Source organism: Pinus tabuliformis, chromosome J (genome assembly GCF_031772625.1).
Source record: "Pinus tabuliformis cultivar Carrire ecotype Pingquan chromosome J, CPIR1, whole genome shotgun sequence".
NCBI classification, from domain to species: Eukaryota; Viridiplantae; Streptophyta; class Pinopsida; order Pinales; family Pinaceae; genus Pinus; species Pinus tabuliformis.
In genome coordinates this window covers 1,629,222,109-1,629,239,817 of record NC_142295.1, presented here as the reverse complement: position 1 = coordinate 1,629,239,817, position 17,709 = coordinate 1,629,222,109, and the positions used below count along the sequence as shown (strand labels likewise).

At 36.7% G+C, this 17,709-nt stretch overlaps 1 pseudogene; it reads left to right on the top strand.

Annotated features, from left to right (window-relative positions):
- The first annotated feature begins 6,400 nt into the window (after positions 1 to 6,400).
- Positions 6,401 to 14,589, top strand: LOC149233733 (G-type lectin S-receptor-like serine/threonine-protein kinase At2g19130 pseudogene; annotated as a pseudogene).
- Positions 14,590 to 17,709: the final 3,120 nt, after the last annotated feature.

The following is a 17,709-nucleotide window of genomic DNA, read 5'->3' as shown; positions in this document are numbered from 1 at the left end:
TTGCTTATGGCAATCTAGAAAAAATGGCTCTCGGTTTCTTAGCCCAACAAGATGTCAAATTATCGTTTACTTTAAATGCCTAATATTTGTTTCAAAAATCTCTTCCAACTAGTTATTATGGTAATGTAGTTTAAATCTTTGTTTCAAAAGTATCTTCCAACTAGTTATTATGGTAATATAATAACTTGCACTTGGAGTAAGACAAAAACTTGGGATCTAGTTGACCACCATTTTAAGAGTATTATATTACTCATTGGTAAAATAGATAGAGAAATTATCCATTTATAACTATGAAGGAAATCCAATATTAGCTAAAAATAACTATGACATCTAAATGAATAAAAACCCTACATCAAGTTACAACTCACAAAAAAAAATATCTCATTCAAAAAAGAAAGATGAAAAAAGACCAAGACCAATAATGTTTACATAGAAAAGTTAGAAATAATAATAATAATAATAAGAATAATTAATAACAACTTTTATTAATTTTATTATGGAATAGAAAATAGCTCAAATGTTTTAATTATTTTATAAATTAAGAAAAAAATGATTAAAAATTAAAAAAAAAAAATAAATTTTAAAATATTTTTAATTTATTAATCCTTAAATATATATATATTTTTCATTTCCAAATCATTTTAAAAATAAAATAAAATTATAATCATAAGAAAGTTGAGTCTCCTTTAAATGGTAGAAGTCAATAAATTTATTATTGCATTTTAATTTAAGTTTTTTTTAATGTAAGTTTAAATAAATATTTGTTTATCATGATCATAAATTATGTATCTCTATTATTACATTTAGTGTACTGTAATATTATATTTTAGTCTAGCTTAATTAATCGATAAAATATTTGTTTTTAGAATTTAATGGTGATATAATTTTGGAGAAGATTGAGATTGTAATTTTTTGTTATTTAAAATGTGATTTTGAATATATATATATATATATCCTGATTGCATTATATATGTGAATATCCCACACACAATAAGCTCAACAACTTCTAGCGTGTACTAAATTCCCTCCTCCCTGGTGTCAAAATCCTATGGGATCGAAAGCGAACCTACCTTCTTAATTATTCCGGCTCCCCAGCGCCCAAGCTCCAGCTCCAGCTCCCCATCCATCAAGCAAGCTCCCCAGCTAGCTAACAAGCAATCTAAAAAAGCTCATGAGACATTTGAATTTTGCAAATTAAACTAGTATAGATCCATCTTAAGTATAGATCTAATATGAGCCAAGAAGGACCAAATTCTTCATGTGCAAACTTCTTTACAGTGTAATAAACAATGTGTTATTTTTCATTATTTAAATTATATTTTTGAATGCTAAATACAATATATATAGTACCAAATAAACTTAACCATAAAAACATAATTTTTCATGATATATTTATACATAAGTTTTTTAAAATGATATTTAATATATAGTCAATTGACATTAAAACATTTTACATAACATGTACATTGAGACATTTTACGAGGCAAATTAAAGTGGTTTTTCATTGACGCCCACTTGTGTTAGTCAATTTCCTTTGAGGCCGCTCTATTGTTAAATAGAGGAAGTAAGGTCAGGGGGAACATAGGAGAACTTGATAGGCGTAGTTCGTTCACACTCTCTATCATCACCTTTAGGTGCTCGACCATAAGGGAGAGGAGAGGGCATTTGCGTGAGTTTTACGACTACTTGACATGCCCAAGCTGGGGAACCTATTTTTAAGTATATATTAATATTAAATAGTATTAAAATATTTTATCAATAACCAAATTATAAAATTTAAATATCTTAGTCACACATTTTTCTTACTTCTAATTACTTCACAATATATTCATTTTTTTTATTATAACCAATATTATTTTTCTATTTAAAATATAATTTTCAACTTTTATTTTTATTTTAAAGGGGAATGAATAAATGAACAAAGTTACAGATCCTTTACACTCAGTTATAGAATAAATCTCTCGACTTAATAACTTAAATTTATGATTTTTAAATTAATTATAATGCTTTGCATTTTCGTTATCAAATCTCAAATAAATGGGTCCCCGTCAATATAGATTGTGTTAAATTTTAATCTTCAACTATAAATCTATGTTATAAAATAAATATATGTGAAGTAGAATAGCTTTTAATTAATCCTCGACCATTTGGACTTTTAATATAAATATTTTGTCAACGCTGAGTCATTTTTTAAATATTAAATGCTTGAACCATTGCCAAATTGCATGAATCATTTCTTAAATATAAAATGCTTGAAAAAATGCCAAAGTGCATACAAGTCTTCAGTCAGTCCGTCTAGGTATACAATATCAAGTCGTTCAAGTGGGATAGATAACATTCCAAGCCGGGACAGCAGTCAGTACGCCATTAGTGTAGCTATACGGTGTGGAATCGTTCAAGAGGAACAAACAAAATTCAAAAGTATCGTTCAATGGCGGACGGAAGTCAGTCCGCCATTGGTGCAGGTATACCGTATCGACTCCTTCAAGTAGAACAGACAAAACCCAACTGCGATCATGAAAACGTTATAATGGGGTATACCGTATCGAGTCGTTCAAAAGTCTCGTTCAAGTGGAACGGAGAACAGTCAAAGGCCGGACGGCAGTCAGTCCGCCGTTGGTGCAGGTATACCGTATCGACTCCATCAAGTAGAACAGACAAAGCCTAACCGCAATCATGGAAACGTTATAATGGGTATACCCAGGCCTGGAATTTCAAATTCCCTTTGCCTGTAAAATGAAAATTTGTTGACGTTTTTACATTTTTTTGCCCTTCGTTTTACGTTTTACTCAAATTTATGAATGTCAACCACCTTTAATCTACAAGCTTTTTTTCAACTACTTTTACATCTAAACTTTCATTAATCTCCTTTCAAAAATGGTGCATTGTTTTTTCCCAGTTTCGAGATATTATTCATCACCATAATATTGGATTTATATTTTACTCAAAATGAGAGGATTATGATTTCGTTGATGCTTAATAATTCGATAAGGATGGGAAGCTAATCCCTATCCACCATGTAGAACTTAGTACACTTTGGTATTCTCTTTGGGAAAGGATGGCCATCAGACTCCATCTTAAAATTACATTTATGTGACACAAGAAGATTCCCATCTTCTCCCATCTTAACAAAGTCCTTGCCAAATTCTACATGCTAGATAGCAATTATTGGGAAATTGTGCATTTTGATAATTCATAATTGAAAAGGTATAATATATGAGGAAAAAAATCTAAAATATGGGTGCAAAATTTAAAGTGGAATGAATTAAAGTTCAACAACCAACACTCTAAAAAATTGAGATAGTCAGAATAACAACTCCTCTTTTACCAAAAAAAATAAATATAACAACTTAGGAATAAAACACTCATTTATCTCATACTACATGAAAGCATTCACACCCTAATAGAGATTATAACTTACTCCTTTATAATATTGTTATGTACACTTTCTCACATAACCAAATTCTATCAACACAATTTTTTTCTCGTATCCAAAAGGGAAAAATTTCTATGCACAGATACAATTATTTTAGTTCATTGTTGGACAAATGAAGAGCTGAATATGGCAATAACCTTTTTTACAACCTTTTTTACGGCTCTCCCAATGAAATTATTAACCTCCTACCATTTTAATAAAACATTATATCTTTATTAAAAATTATATTATTAATCTTAGGTTAGTCTAATAGAAAAAATAAATAAAAATAGATCAAATCAATCTCACTAAATTAAAAGAAACGAAATAAATATTTGAAATTTCTTTTATATTTCTTATATTTTTTATTAAAATTTAAATAATTGATAATTTTAAAATGAATGAAATTTTTATTTATTTATTTTCCAAACTGTGATTAAGCAATATCACATTTTTTTTTCATTGAAATATGTTATTATCACTGCAATCTAATATTTAAACTATGAATATATAATATTCTTAGAGTCTATTTCAATGTATTTATTTCAAAGTTTTGGCATTAAGGATTCTAAACCTACTATTTCTCTAATAAGACAAACATCTATTCGGTTAGAAAGTTCTTATTGAGATTCTGACAAAGTCAACCATGACTGTCTACTAAGCGGGCCATTGATTATATTTTCATTGCCATCCATTCCACTCCTTGTTCTACCTTTACTGGAGTATAATAATGATTTGGAAAGGTTGGCAGAACTGATGAAAAATTCCTTCAAGTCATTTTATATTGAACGATTTTACAAAGTTTTTCTAGATTTGAAAAAAATATGTAGTTGAATGGAAAACAAAAATTGATTTACTGAAACCACTAAAGTAGCTAACCTATGTATTCAATGGTTGTTGTTATGTGAGAAAAGCTAATACAGTATCAAAAAAACCAATTATGGTTGTTGTTATGTGAGAAAAGCTAATACAGTATCAAAAAAACCAATTATAACCCCCTCCTATGAAAGAGTTGGCAAATTTTTCATGCCTGGGAGTGCGTCAACTAGAAAAGCCAAATAATAAATGCAATCACTATTATGAACATGGAAATTTGTCAAAAGAGTTCAGGATGCAGGTTGTTTTTACGCTTACGATACTCTCTTAGAAAGGCTACAACAAATCAAAAATAAACCTAAACTATTATTCATTTTACCTTATATAATATCAAGAAACCCAGGTAGAATCCACTTTTGTGATTGTAATTAAAGAAAGTTATTAATTTACATGGTTTCCATTCCTTTGCTCAATACAAGTCTCTCTAATTTCTATATTGATTTCATGCTCACAACATTATATAAAAAGATAAAACTATGCTAAATACAATTACTTCACCCTAAAGAGGTGTTGATCCCTTTGTGGCAAGCAGTGATATTGTAGGGATCCTTTTTGACAACAAAGTAATTAACAAAGTGGACCTTTTAACAAACTCCAGACTTAAAAAAATCACCCACGTGAGAAGCATTGGATGAGAGAAACCTATTCTCTCAAAACCACCCATATGTTTTAAGTTGTGTTCCTTTACATCCCTGCTATTCATAGAAAATGGGCATGATTTCGTTGAAGAGTTCACTAGGGTTAAGGGTCGGGACATAAATTTTTCACTCAGCACTACCTCAAAGTATTACATTGTCTCATAGTACTGAAGCATTTTCCGAGGTTCTGGGTTGTTGTAGAGATGTGATTGCATTGCTATGTTATATATTTCTCCTCAGGCAGGATTATGGTGAGGTAATAAAATCTATACACCATTATAAAGTTGCTTCATGCAATAAGAAAACACTCGAATTAAACTCTACTCAGAAAATAATTTAGTGTTATGATCTGACCTGAAAAACTTATCAAATATTTTTTTACAGAGCTAGTTGAAATGGCGAGTTGGTTTTTTTTGCTAATAAGTTAACCTTGTTGAGCATCCAGGCCTCCTCAAATTTCAACCGGAGATCTTCAATCTGCCAGGGAGCACCAGAGCCGCATGTCCAGAAAGAAACATCCAAGCCAATCAAACCACAAGGATAACTGCAACAACTTGCAAGAATAAGCCTCGGGGTAATGGTCAGGGCAAAGAAGAAAGTGTATTACCTCAGTGATGACACATGAACCTGCCCATTGTCTATTTCTTCCTTGCTTGTAATTGTACTTCCTCCATTCTAAAGGATGAATCATGGAACAAAGCCACCATTCGATTTTCTTGGGAAATCAGGTAGATAACTTCTAATTCATGTAGATTGTTGATAGACGGTTGCCACTAATTCAGCTGTCAATGGCCTGGACAGTGAAAATTTTCGTGAAAACAACAGTGAGAATGACCTGGACAGTGAAAACAATAGTGAGATTGCACGCAGTCCTTGGAACCTGGGTGATGAATAGTTAAATATTGCAATTTGCATGTTTTATCAGATTAGGTTTAGTGTGGTGTCAAAGCAAACTTTAAAACCGCATTTGTCTCCAACAAACCAGTGGCTAATGGTAATGGTAGTTGTAGATTAAATTTGCACATATCGTTCGTATGGCCAAAGCTGCAGATGATAGATGACAGAGTTACTCCTATCAGGTACTAGTCTATGGTAGATGACAGAGTTACTACTATTAGGTACTGGCTACTGCGCAGTCAAATGCTGTAGAATTTAAATAGCATTAAATTCTAATTGTCTTGTGTATCGGTACCAAGCCCAGAGTGGTATTATAGTTTTTGACGGTTTAACTCTGAAACTAGACATCAAAACGACGGGTTGCAGTTTTATAGTACACGTCAAACCTGACGTGGAAAAATTTTCGGCCACCGTCAAATACGTCCTAAAACACAAAATACGTCCTGTAGGACGTCAAATTCCAGGCCAGGGTATACCGTATCGAGTCGTTCAAGTTGAACGGACAGCATTCAAAGGCCAGATATCGCACTCATGAACACTGCACTAGTGAACACGTTATAATAGGCTTGAGACTATGGTGTGGCAGCAGGGTAGCTCACTGATTATTGATTTTAGAATGGGGAACAGTGAGAAAAATATGAGAGAGCAATTTCCACAGATTCTGTCTTGTTTTTTTCTCCTGCTTGTGTTGCTGCTCCTTCATATAAAACCTGCCAATGCGAAAAATGCAGCTTCCGACAGAATAGTGTTGGGCTCTTCTCTCACTGGTAATCAGACCAGGATTTCTAAAGGCGGTATCTTTAAATTTGGATTTTTCAATCTCAACCACAACAATGTTGAAAAATGGTATGTAGGAATTTGGTATGCCCAGGCTTCACAGCAAACAATCGTTTGGATGGCCAACAGGGATCAGCCGCTACAAAACGCTTCTGGCGTTTTTCATCTCACAGCAGACGGGAGTCTCCTTCTGTCTTACGGAAAATCGACCGTCTGGTCGTCGAAGGGGAATGGGAAGAAGCCCTCTTCAGCTGTGATAAGGGATTCTGGTAACTTATTGGTGATGAGCGCTGAGAATACTGGTGAAATCATTTGGCAGAGTTTCGACCATCCAGAAAATACATGGTTGCCAGGGATGAAGGTTACTAATACCCAGGCGCTTTCGTCGTGGAGATGCCCATGGGATCCGAGCCCTGGACCCTTCACCCTATGGATGGATCCAAATGGAGCCAAGCAGTTTGTGCTGATGTGGAAGAATCGCACCACATACTGGGAGAGTGGCGTTTGGAACGGTAAAGTTTTCAGCAATTTTCTGGCGTGGCCATCGAATTACTGGTACAATATTAGCTATTTCAACAACGGTTCGTTTGAGTATTTCACTTTTGCTACAGGTCGTGCATTGACATCTCTGTCGCGTTTAGTTATGGATAAGTCGGGAGAAATGCGAGTGTACTTTATGCTCGAAAATAAAGAATGGGTGATGGTCTGGCAACAGCCGCTCACTCAATGCGAGGTTTATGGCGTATGCAGGCCTTATGGATTGTGCAACAATAACAATCTTCAGTCCTGCAGTTGCGTGCCGGGCTTTGTCCCCAGAGACAGCCCGGAATGGGAATCACAGCAGTGGTCAAGCGGCTGTGTTAGAAAGACGCCGTTGCGATGCAGCCAAGCCGAAAACGGGACCACCACCGACTTGTTTGTAGAATTGAGTGGCAAATCTATACCCCCTGGAGCGCTTCAATTCAAAGGCCAAAATCGGTGCCAGGAAGCCTGTCTCACCAATTGCTCCTGCACCGCATATGCCTACGTCAACGGCACTTTGCAGACGTGTGTAATGTGGTTCGGTGAATTGTTAAATCTATACGATACCGACAACGGGGTTTCTCTGTTTCTGCGGTTAGACGCCACCGATGTACCTCGTTCCTCTAATTCTGGAAAGAAGACGACTCTCGCCTGCGTGGTGGGCGGCGTCGTGGGCGGGCTGGTCGCTATTTTGGCCTTTGTGTTGCTGTTTCTCTGGTGTTGCAAGCCCCCACGCTTATTTGCAACCGAATATACGCCGGTTGGGCTTACTGTATTCACTTATAGAGAGCTACAGTCTGCAACGAAGAATTTTTCTGAACGTCTGGGAGGCGGGGGTTTTGGGTCCGTTTTCAAAGGGACTCTACCAGACGGCTCTCTGGTGGCGGTTAAGAAGTTCGAGGGTGTGAGGCAAGATGAAAAGCAATTTTGCAGGGAGTTGAGTACAGTCGGAATCACACAACATGTGAATTTGGTTCGGCTGCAGGGATTTTGCACCGAAGGCTCCCAAAGACTGTTGGTGTATGAATACATGATCAACGGCTGCCTCAGCTCCTTCTTGTTCGACCAAACCCCTAGAGATGAGCACAGGATGTTGGACTGGAAAACGCGGTTCGACATCGCGGTGGGGACTGCCCGGGGAATTGTTTATCTTCACGAGAAGCGCAGGGACCGCATCATTCACTGCGACATCAAGCCGGAAAACTGTTGGAATGGTAATTTCAACTTGCATATTTTTTCTCTGCGATGCGATCGCAGATCGCATATCGCACTTTCCCTTGTCACCCTTCGTTGCATCCTTGTATTGTCTGCGATGCGATATTTGCGATGCGATCGCAGATCACAGATCGCATGATTTAAAGGTTATAGAGGCGGTGGCACATCCTTTCTCCTCTTGCGATGCGATGGTGTGATAAGCCATGCATTAAATTCCAGAAAGATATTTTGAGGCGTGTAATTAATGATATTTACTAGGGTTGGTAAATGTAGGTGAAATCTTAAATTTTATTATTTTTTATTTTCACGGAAGTATGCAAAAGCAACACGTATTGTAAAGATATTTGTGTGTTGTTCAATATATAAAGAAAATGCAAGAGCAGAGACGCGTAAGGTAGAGTATTAGCCAAGAAGTTTTTTTTTTCTTTTCTTCTTGCAACGCACAGCAGTGCTGAAGATATAACTTTCTGAGATAGTGGAATCAGTTTCTGGAACTGAAGTTCCTGTTGTAAATCCCTCTGAGTCGAGGAAGACAATTCTGTAACAGTTTTATTATTATTTTATATGATTAAGATCCTGGATAAAACCAGAGCGTTGTTCTCTGTGATATTTTTGTTGTGTGTTTGAAATAAACAGAAATTTCCAACATGGTATCAGAGCTAGTCTAGGCACTCAGTGAGTCAAAAAACAAAGCTTGTTTTTTCACTGGAGGAGCTGTAAGAAGCTTGTTGAGCAGAATTTTCCAACAGAAAAGTTTTTTTTTTGCCTGTTTTTTTTACAGTCAGTATCTCTTCTTTATTTTTCACAAGTTAAGATGGCAAATGCTGGAACTAGTTTAACAAATCCCCAACTGCCACAGTTTAATGGGAAAAACTACAGTTATTGGTCCATAACAATGAAAGCATTGTTTGCTTCTCAAGGACTCTGGGAGCTGGTTGAAACTGGCTATGCTGAACCGGCAGATGCAACAGCGTTGGCTGCTTTGACAATAGCAGAAAGAGACCAGTTGAAGAGTGACAAGAAGAAGGATGCCAAAGCCCTCTTTTTCCTCTTCCAATCAGTGCATGAAAGTGTTTTTCCGCGGATTGCAGCAGCAACAAAATCTAAGGAAGCCTGGGATATTCTCAAAACTGCCTATCAAGGCATGGAGAAGGTGAAGACTGCAAAGTTGCAGATGTTGAGGAAAGACTTTGAAAATCTCAGCATGAAGGAATCTGATACAATAGATTCATTCTTCACTCAGGTTATTGGCTTGATAACCTAGATAAGATCCCATGGTGAGATTCTTGAAGATAGAAGGATTATAGAGAAAATCTTGAGATGTTTACCCTCAAGGTTTGAATCTATTGTGGTAGCACTAGAGGAAACAAAAGATCTCTCACAGTTCACGGTAGATGAGATGAGTGCTTCACTTTTGTCTCATGAACATAGACTGAGTAGAGGAACAGATTCCTCATTTGAGCAAGCATTCAAGACTCAGATGTCTTTTGGCCAAAGAAGAGGTCGAGGCAGAGCAAATAACAGAGGTCGTGGAAGAAGCCAAAAAAGAGGCAGAAATTATCTAGCTAGCACAAGCGGAAGGAGCTGCAATCAGAACCAGGATGAAGGTTCAAGCAAACAGCAAGCTCATGGACAAAGGTATGACAAATCCCAAGTCCAATGTCATTATTGCAAGAAATATGGGCACTATGCCAATGAATGTAGGAAAAAGCAAAGTGACATGAATAATAGGCAGAATGCAAATTTTGCAAATGAAGAAGATAAGAACCCAAAGAACGTGCTGTTAACATGTAACATAGCACAAGACAAACAAGAAGATTTTTGGTTCTTAGACTCAGGTTGCAGTAATCACATGACTGGTAATATTGAAATGTTTGCCAATCTAGATGAGAATGTGAAATCTGAGGTAACAACAGGGACTGATGATACGATATCTGTCAAGGGTAAGGGCAGAGTCAGTATCCGAGCAAAAAATGGAGAACAGATGATTGTGCCAGATGTATACTATGTACCTGGTCTGAAATGTAATCTTTTGAGCATTGGACAGCTCATTAACAAAGGTTACAACGTGTTCTTCAAAGATGATTTGTGTACAATCAGAGACATACCTCCAAGTAAGAAGATCATTGCACAGGTGCAAATGACCAGCAATAGAATGTTTCCTCTCAAACTCAGGGCAGATTTGAAGGAAGGCAGAACTATTGCGGCTGTAACACAAGAAGTCTTTCAGGAACAAGTGAAAGATGTGAATTGGTTGTGGCATTTGAGATTTGGACATCTCAATTTCGGAGGCCTGAATCTGTTGCACAGAAAGGGAATGGTAAAGGGATTACCATTGATCGAGAAACCAGACAGCCTTTGTGAAGGCTGCATCTTGGGCAAGCAACACAAAGAAAGCTTTCCAGCAGGAAAGAGTATAAGGGCAAAAGCACCATTGGAAATTGTTCATTCTGATGTGTGTGGACCAATGCAAACACCATCATTTTCCGGAAATAAATATGTTTTAACTTTCATTGATGATTACACCAGAAAGACATGGGTGTATATGCTGAAACAGAAGAGTGAAGTGTTTGAGAAATTTCGCCACTTCAAAACTCTTGTTGAGAAGCAGTGTGGGCATTATATCAAAGTGCTCAGAACAGATAGAGGAGGAGAGTACATCTCCCAAGACTTTCTGCGTTTTTGCAGAGAGAATGGCATACGAAAGGAGTTCACAGCAAGGTATACACCTCAGCAAAACGGTGTTGCTGAAAGAAAGAATAGGACCATTCTTGACATGGTCAGAAGTATGCTGAAGGCAAAACACTTGCCGCATGAGTATTGGGCAGAAGCTGTTACTTGCGCAGTTTACATCTTGAATAGATGCCCAACTAAAGCTGTCATGAACAGAATACCAGAAGAAGCATGGAGTGGTCAAAAGCAAACTGTCACTCACATGAGAGTATTCGGTTGTGTGGCATATGCACATGTACCGGATCAGCTAAGGAAGAAGCTTGATAGTAAGGGGGAGAAGTGTGTATTTATTGGCTACTGTGATGAGTCAAAAGCATAAAAACTCTATAATCCATCCACCAGGAAATTGATAGTAAGCAGAGATGTGCAGTTCATTGAAGATGAAGCTTGGGATGGAAGCTTAGAGAAGACAGTGAATGTGAAGACAATTGTGTCTCACGAAGAAGAAGAGGAAGGGACAACAGCAAATAATCCTTCCTTAATGGCTCCTCCTACACCACAGCAAGTACAACAAACCACACCACAATCTGGAATTCGAACAGCCTTAAGAAGTCAAGGAAGTGCTTCTCCAAGCACACCACAGGGATCATAAATACCCTCAAGTTCGGATGGAACTCCAAGCACACCAAGAAGACCAAGATTCAGAAATCTGAATGATATTTATGAACAAGGAGAGGTAAGTAACAATACCGGTCTGAATTCAATATTTGCTTTATATTGTCATATTGATGACCCAGTCCATTTTGATGATGCTGTAAATGAAGATAAATGGATTGAAGCAATGAATGAAGAAATTGGTGCAATTGAGAAGAGTAAAACATGGGAGTTAGTGGACCTCCCTGAAGGCAAAGATGCCATTGGAGTTAAGTGGGTCTATAAGACCAAAAGCAATGCTGAAGGCAAGATTGACAGGCACAAAGCAAGACTTGTTGTGAAAGGCTACAAGCAGCAACAAGGCAAAGATTATGATGAAACCTTTGCACCAGTAGCAAGGATGGAAATAGTCAGAACAATGTTGTCTATTGCAGCACAACACAAATGGAAGATTTATCAGATGGATGTTAAATCTCCATTCAAAAGAAGAGGTTTACGTTGAACAACCTCCAGGCTATGAAGTTGAAGGCCAAGAGCATAAAGTTTGTAAACTGAAGAAGGCTTTTTATGGGCTGAAGCAAGCTCCAAGAGCATGGTACAGCAAAATAGATGCTTATCTGATTGAAAATGGGTTTGACAAGTGTGATGGTGAACCCACACTCTACATAAAGGAGAATGACAGTAAGATACTTATCGTTGTTCTATATGTAGATGATTTGATTTTTACAAGCAATGATGCTTCTCTCATTGTTGATTTTAAAGCAGTCATGAAAAGTGAATTTGAAATGACTGACTTGGGCTTTTTAAGATATTTTCTTGGAATTGAAGTAGACCAAAGTGAAAATGGCGTTTTCATTTCTCAAGATAAATATGTAGAAGCAGTGTTGAAGAGATTCAACATGCAGAACAGCAAGGCAGCTGTGACTCCAACTGTAGTGGGGTTGAAGTTGTCCAAAGAAGACAACAGCAAATATTTTGATCCAAAACTGTACAAGAGCATAGTTGGCAGCCTTATGTACTTGACTGCAACTAGGCCGGACATTATGCATGCTGTGAGTTTAATTTCCAGATTTATGGAAAGACCGAAAGAGACTCATTGGCAGGCAGCCAAGAGGATTCTAAGGTATGTGAATGGAACGAAGGGGTTTGGTATTTTATACTCCTCTTCTGAAAGTTTCATGTTGACAGGTTACACTGACAGTGATTGGGCTGGAAGTGTTGATGATAGGAAAAGCACATCGGGATATATGTTTCATATGGGATCGGGAGCCATCTCATGGGCTTCCAAGAAGCAACCAGTCGTAGCTTTATCAACAGCAGAGGAAGAATATGTGGCAGCAATAGCAACAACATGCCAAGCAGTGTGGCTGAGAAGAGTTCTTAGAGATTTGTGTCATGAACAGGAAAAAGGCACAACCATTTACTGCGACAATAGCTCAGCAATAGCATTGTCTAAAAAATCTGTTTTTCATAAAAGGACAAAGCACATAGACACCAAATTTCACTTCATACGTGAATTGGTTAACAATGGTGAGACTGTTTTGCAGCACTGCAGAACAGAGGAACAGCTAGCTGATATCTTGACAAAACCATTGGCAAAGAAAAGCTTTGATCATTTCAGGACATGCCTGGGTATGCAGAAAAAACACAGCAGTTAAAATTAAAGGGGAGTGTTGGAATGGTAATTTCAACTTGCATATTTTTTCTCTGCGATGCGATCGCAGATCGCATATCGCACTTTCCCTTGTCACCCTTCGTTGCATCCTTGTATTATCTGCGATGCGATATTTGCGATGCGATCGCAGATCGCATGATTTAAAGGTTATAGAGGCGGTGGCACATCCTTTCTCCTCTTGCGATGCGATGGTGTGATAAGCCATGCATTAAATTCCAGCAAGATATTTTGAGGCGTGTAATTAATGATATTTACTAGGGTTGGTAAATGTAGGTGAAATCTTAAATTTTATTATTTTTTATTTTCACGGAAGTATGCAAAAGCAACACGTATTGTAAAGATATTTGTGTGTTGTTCAATATATAAAGAAAATGCAAGAGTAGAGACGTGTAAGGTAGAGTATTAGCCAAGAAGTTTTTTTTTCTTTTCTTCTTGCAACGCACAGCAGTGCTGAAGATATAACTTTCTGAGATAGTGGAATCAGTTTCTGGAACTGAAGTTCCTGTTGTAAATCCCTTTGTGTCGAGGAAGACAATTCTGTAACAGTTTTATTATTATTTTATATGATTAAGATCTGGATAAAACCAGAGCGTTGTTCTCTGTGATATTTTTGTTGTATGTTTGAAATAAACAGAAATTTCCAACAAAAACATCCTCCTAGATGCCGATTTTCGCGCGAAGTTGGCTGATTTCGGGTTGTCAAAGCTCCTGGGCAGAGAGTATAGTAAGGTCCTAACGACCCTGAGAGGAACGAGAGGGTACTTGGCCCCCGAGTGGCTCTCAGGCCTGCCCATCACTGTGAAGGCCGATGTCTACAACTTCGGCATGACGTTGCTCGAAATAATCGCAGGGCGAAGAAACATGGACAGAGACTCAGAATCCGGCGAGTTGTTCTTTCCCGCGTGGGCTGCAATTCAGATCAGCCGCGGAAACGCCATGGAGGTGCTCGACAAGAAATTATTAAACAATGCAAATGCGGAACAAGTGGAGAGGGCTCCTATAGTGGGAGGATGGTGCATCCAGGACGACGAAGACGCGAGGCCGTCGATGAGTGAAGTATTGCAGATATTGGAAGGCATTGTTGACGTACCCCCTGCTCCCCCAATTCCCCCCTCCCTCCACACCTGTGCCGAGAGTCTAACCGTCTTCTTGGGGGATAAAGATTCTTCCGCAAATGCACGCACCAACACTGGTAATCCCTCCGCTCCGTCGTAGAATCTCACACAGCATTGTTTTCTGCTATTTCATTCTAATGCTTTTTCAGACTTAACAAGTTAGAAGGTACAAAACGCCTATCGGGTTTTGGATTGATGGTGAATGGGTGTGTGATACGTCATCGGTTCAATTCCCCATGGATACTTAGTTTAGTCTTAACATAGTAAAAAAAACAAGTTAGAAGGTACAATACTTAGTTTAGTCTTACCATAGTAAAAAAAAAACAAGTTAGAAGGTACAAAACAATCATCAGACTTTGAAAAAAACAAGTTAGAAGGTACAAAACAATCATCAGACTTTGTCATGTCACGTCGAGTGAAAATGTTGATAAAAAGTGAAAACTAGTTGGACGGACCCACACGCTTTCTCGATTCGTGGCAGACACGGAGTTCATTCTTCTTTCATAATTGCTCATATAATAATTTGTATGCCTAAAAGCATTTTATTTATTTTAATTTATGATTTATTTATCTTAAATTTCAGTTATATTTGTTATTTGATCACTTCTATCATAATTTTATATTGTGTTAAATAAATTATAAATAAAATTGTGTATAATGCCGCTGTTAGTACTCTCTTTAGGGTCACACGCAAATTTGAATGGTAAATGAAGCAATGAATTTAGAAAAAAAAAAAAAACAAATTGCGTTGAATAAAAAAATAAATAAATTATAAATATAATATTTTAATTAAAATTTTTGTAATATATATTATAAATGTTGAAAAGATTATGATGTGAATTTTAAAACAACAATAAAAGAAATTTAACATTTACAGATATAATGTTATTTATTATTTAATAATTTTATATTTGTATTAACTAGTAATTGTCCCAAAAGATATAAAAAAATAGAATTATGAAATTGGAATGGTTGAATTTATGTAAAAGATTAAAAAGTACAAGTATTTTTCTAACAAAATATTAAAAATAAGGAATAATGAATGTTGGGAACCACATAATATTTACAGTCTAAATTATATATATATTATATATATATATATATATATATTAATTAAAATCCCAATTGTATTGTCAATTTGGCTTTTGGTTACACACAATATGGTTTATGGTACACAAAAATGACAAACTATAAATATGTATAGAATTTGATGTTATTATCTGTCATGAAAGTTAAAATTTTTATAGAAACATACGCTTCCACAATTGCAACTCTGCTCCAACATTGATTCATATTCTTCCACAACCGCAACTCTGCTCCAACATTTATGCACTATGTCATGTTTCGTAAAACCTGCCATACTAGTGCAGTGCAATAAGAAATAGTTTATAAACGATTATTTGTCATTTTTGTTTGTTTGAATAATGTCGGTCTTTAGGTTTTTAAACTTTGCAATATGTTCCTCAGATGTGTTGAAGTCACCCTTCTTTAGGTTGGAGAGATTAGTTTCAAGTCAATGGACTAGAGTAGTATTTATTGTTGCAAAGAGACTTTTGAAGTTATTATAGATTTCCTTTGGACCTTTGTTATCATTGGTATGATGAATGCAATTAAACTGACATAAAGACTGATCAACCTAATAGCTTCATCCTTCTTTAAACATACCAAGTTATCATGGTCATCATTTTCAGCAAGAAGCAGCCTTGACGAGTACATACATACACCTTTGCTTCTCTGTTGGAACCACTCTCAAGCATCTTGAAACAATTAATGGTATTGTTAAAAATTTAAGTCAAATTTGGAGTTCTCCTTTATTTTACTTTTTCTATCCGTTCTCCTTTATCTTACCTTTTCTATCATTTTACTTTAAGATTTAATATTACCAGTGAATTACCAAGGTGACAAGCCCCTCAAAGCTGAATCCCTATCTTTGCTTTGTCTTAAAAGGTGCTTGGCATGGAGTCATGGACAGGGTGATATTTTCCTAAGTGTCCCATATCGCTCTCAGGCTCTTAAATGGGCCTAGAAACTTCTAATAAAGTGCTTAAAATGTCACCAGAGATGGATCGAATGCCTTGGAAACAGTGTTGGCCTTATTGTGCAATCTTTCTATATTTGGAAATGTCATATGCTATGGTTGGCAATGTTTCCAAGGCATTTTGTACCCATTTGGGTATTTCAGGAATTGAAACATGGTTGGACTAGGCATTTCCTACAGCTTAGGATGGAACCAAATCTCACCCAAAATTTGAAATAGACTCCTTAAAAGTACCTTAGAGAGAGATTTCTCTCTAGTGTTACTTGAGAGAGAGTGAAAAATCCAGGCACAAGTGCTGAAAAACAGAAATACAAAAGTGCTCTTAAGAAAAAGTTGCCAATCACAAGCGAGAACACAAATGGAGAATGAATACCACACTATTAGAAATGGTTGAACAACTGCATAGAAATGTAGATAATGAGTGTTTTCCACAATATTGGTTGTTACAACATGTATATGGTCTTTATATTGATTGTATGGTTGATACAAGGATGAATAAGAGGAGGTAATGCCCAGAAATGAGAATGAATGTCTTTCCCTTCAGTGCTCACACCTCCATGTTGTAGATGGAACTCCCAGATGGTATAAAACCCCTGCTGGTAATGTACACAACCGAATCAGGTTTCCACGCTGTCTAGAAAGGAAGTTAACAGTCTGTGCTTCTGTTCTCAGCCACCCACAAGAAGTTCACACCCAACAAGGAAGTTAATGGTCCCTGCTTCTGATCTCAGTCACCAACAAGAAGTTCACACCGAACAAGAGGTACCATGAGCTCCCATACGGTATTCTTTCCAGGCAAGAAGATAGGGCCTTAGAAATTCATCTTCTTCAGACTTGGGCTTCACCATTTTCTTCTTCACCTTATATCTTCATGTAAGAAAGCCTAGTGCAGAAATCATGACAACAATCCAAACCCCTGATAAATGTCCTAATGCTTTGATTTGAGACTTGTTCCAAGGATTTGATCTCCTGATATTGGTAACATTCTTCAGAGTCATTCTAGAAGAAAACCGCAACACAAGGATTATATTATGAACTGTGAATATTAGAATTGACAAAATATGAAGAAACATAAGTCCACTAAAAGTTGAGCCATTGACCAATATTGCAGAGGAATAAACTTCATCAAATGTCTCGAGGCTGGCAATTCAAAATTTTTGAAATTTATAAGTAAAGAGGTATTTGTGAACTAGGAAAACACCAAACACAATGTA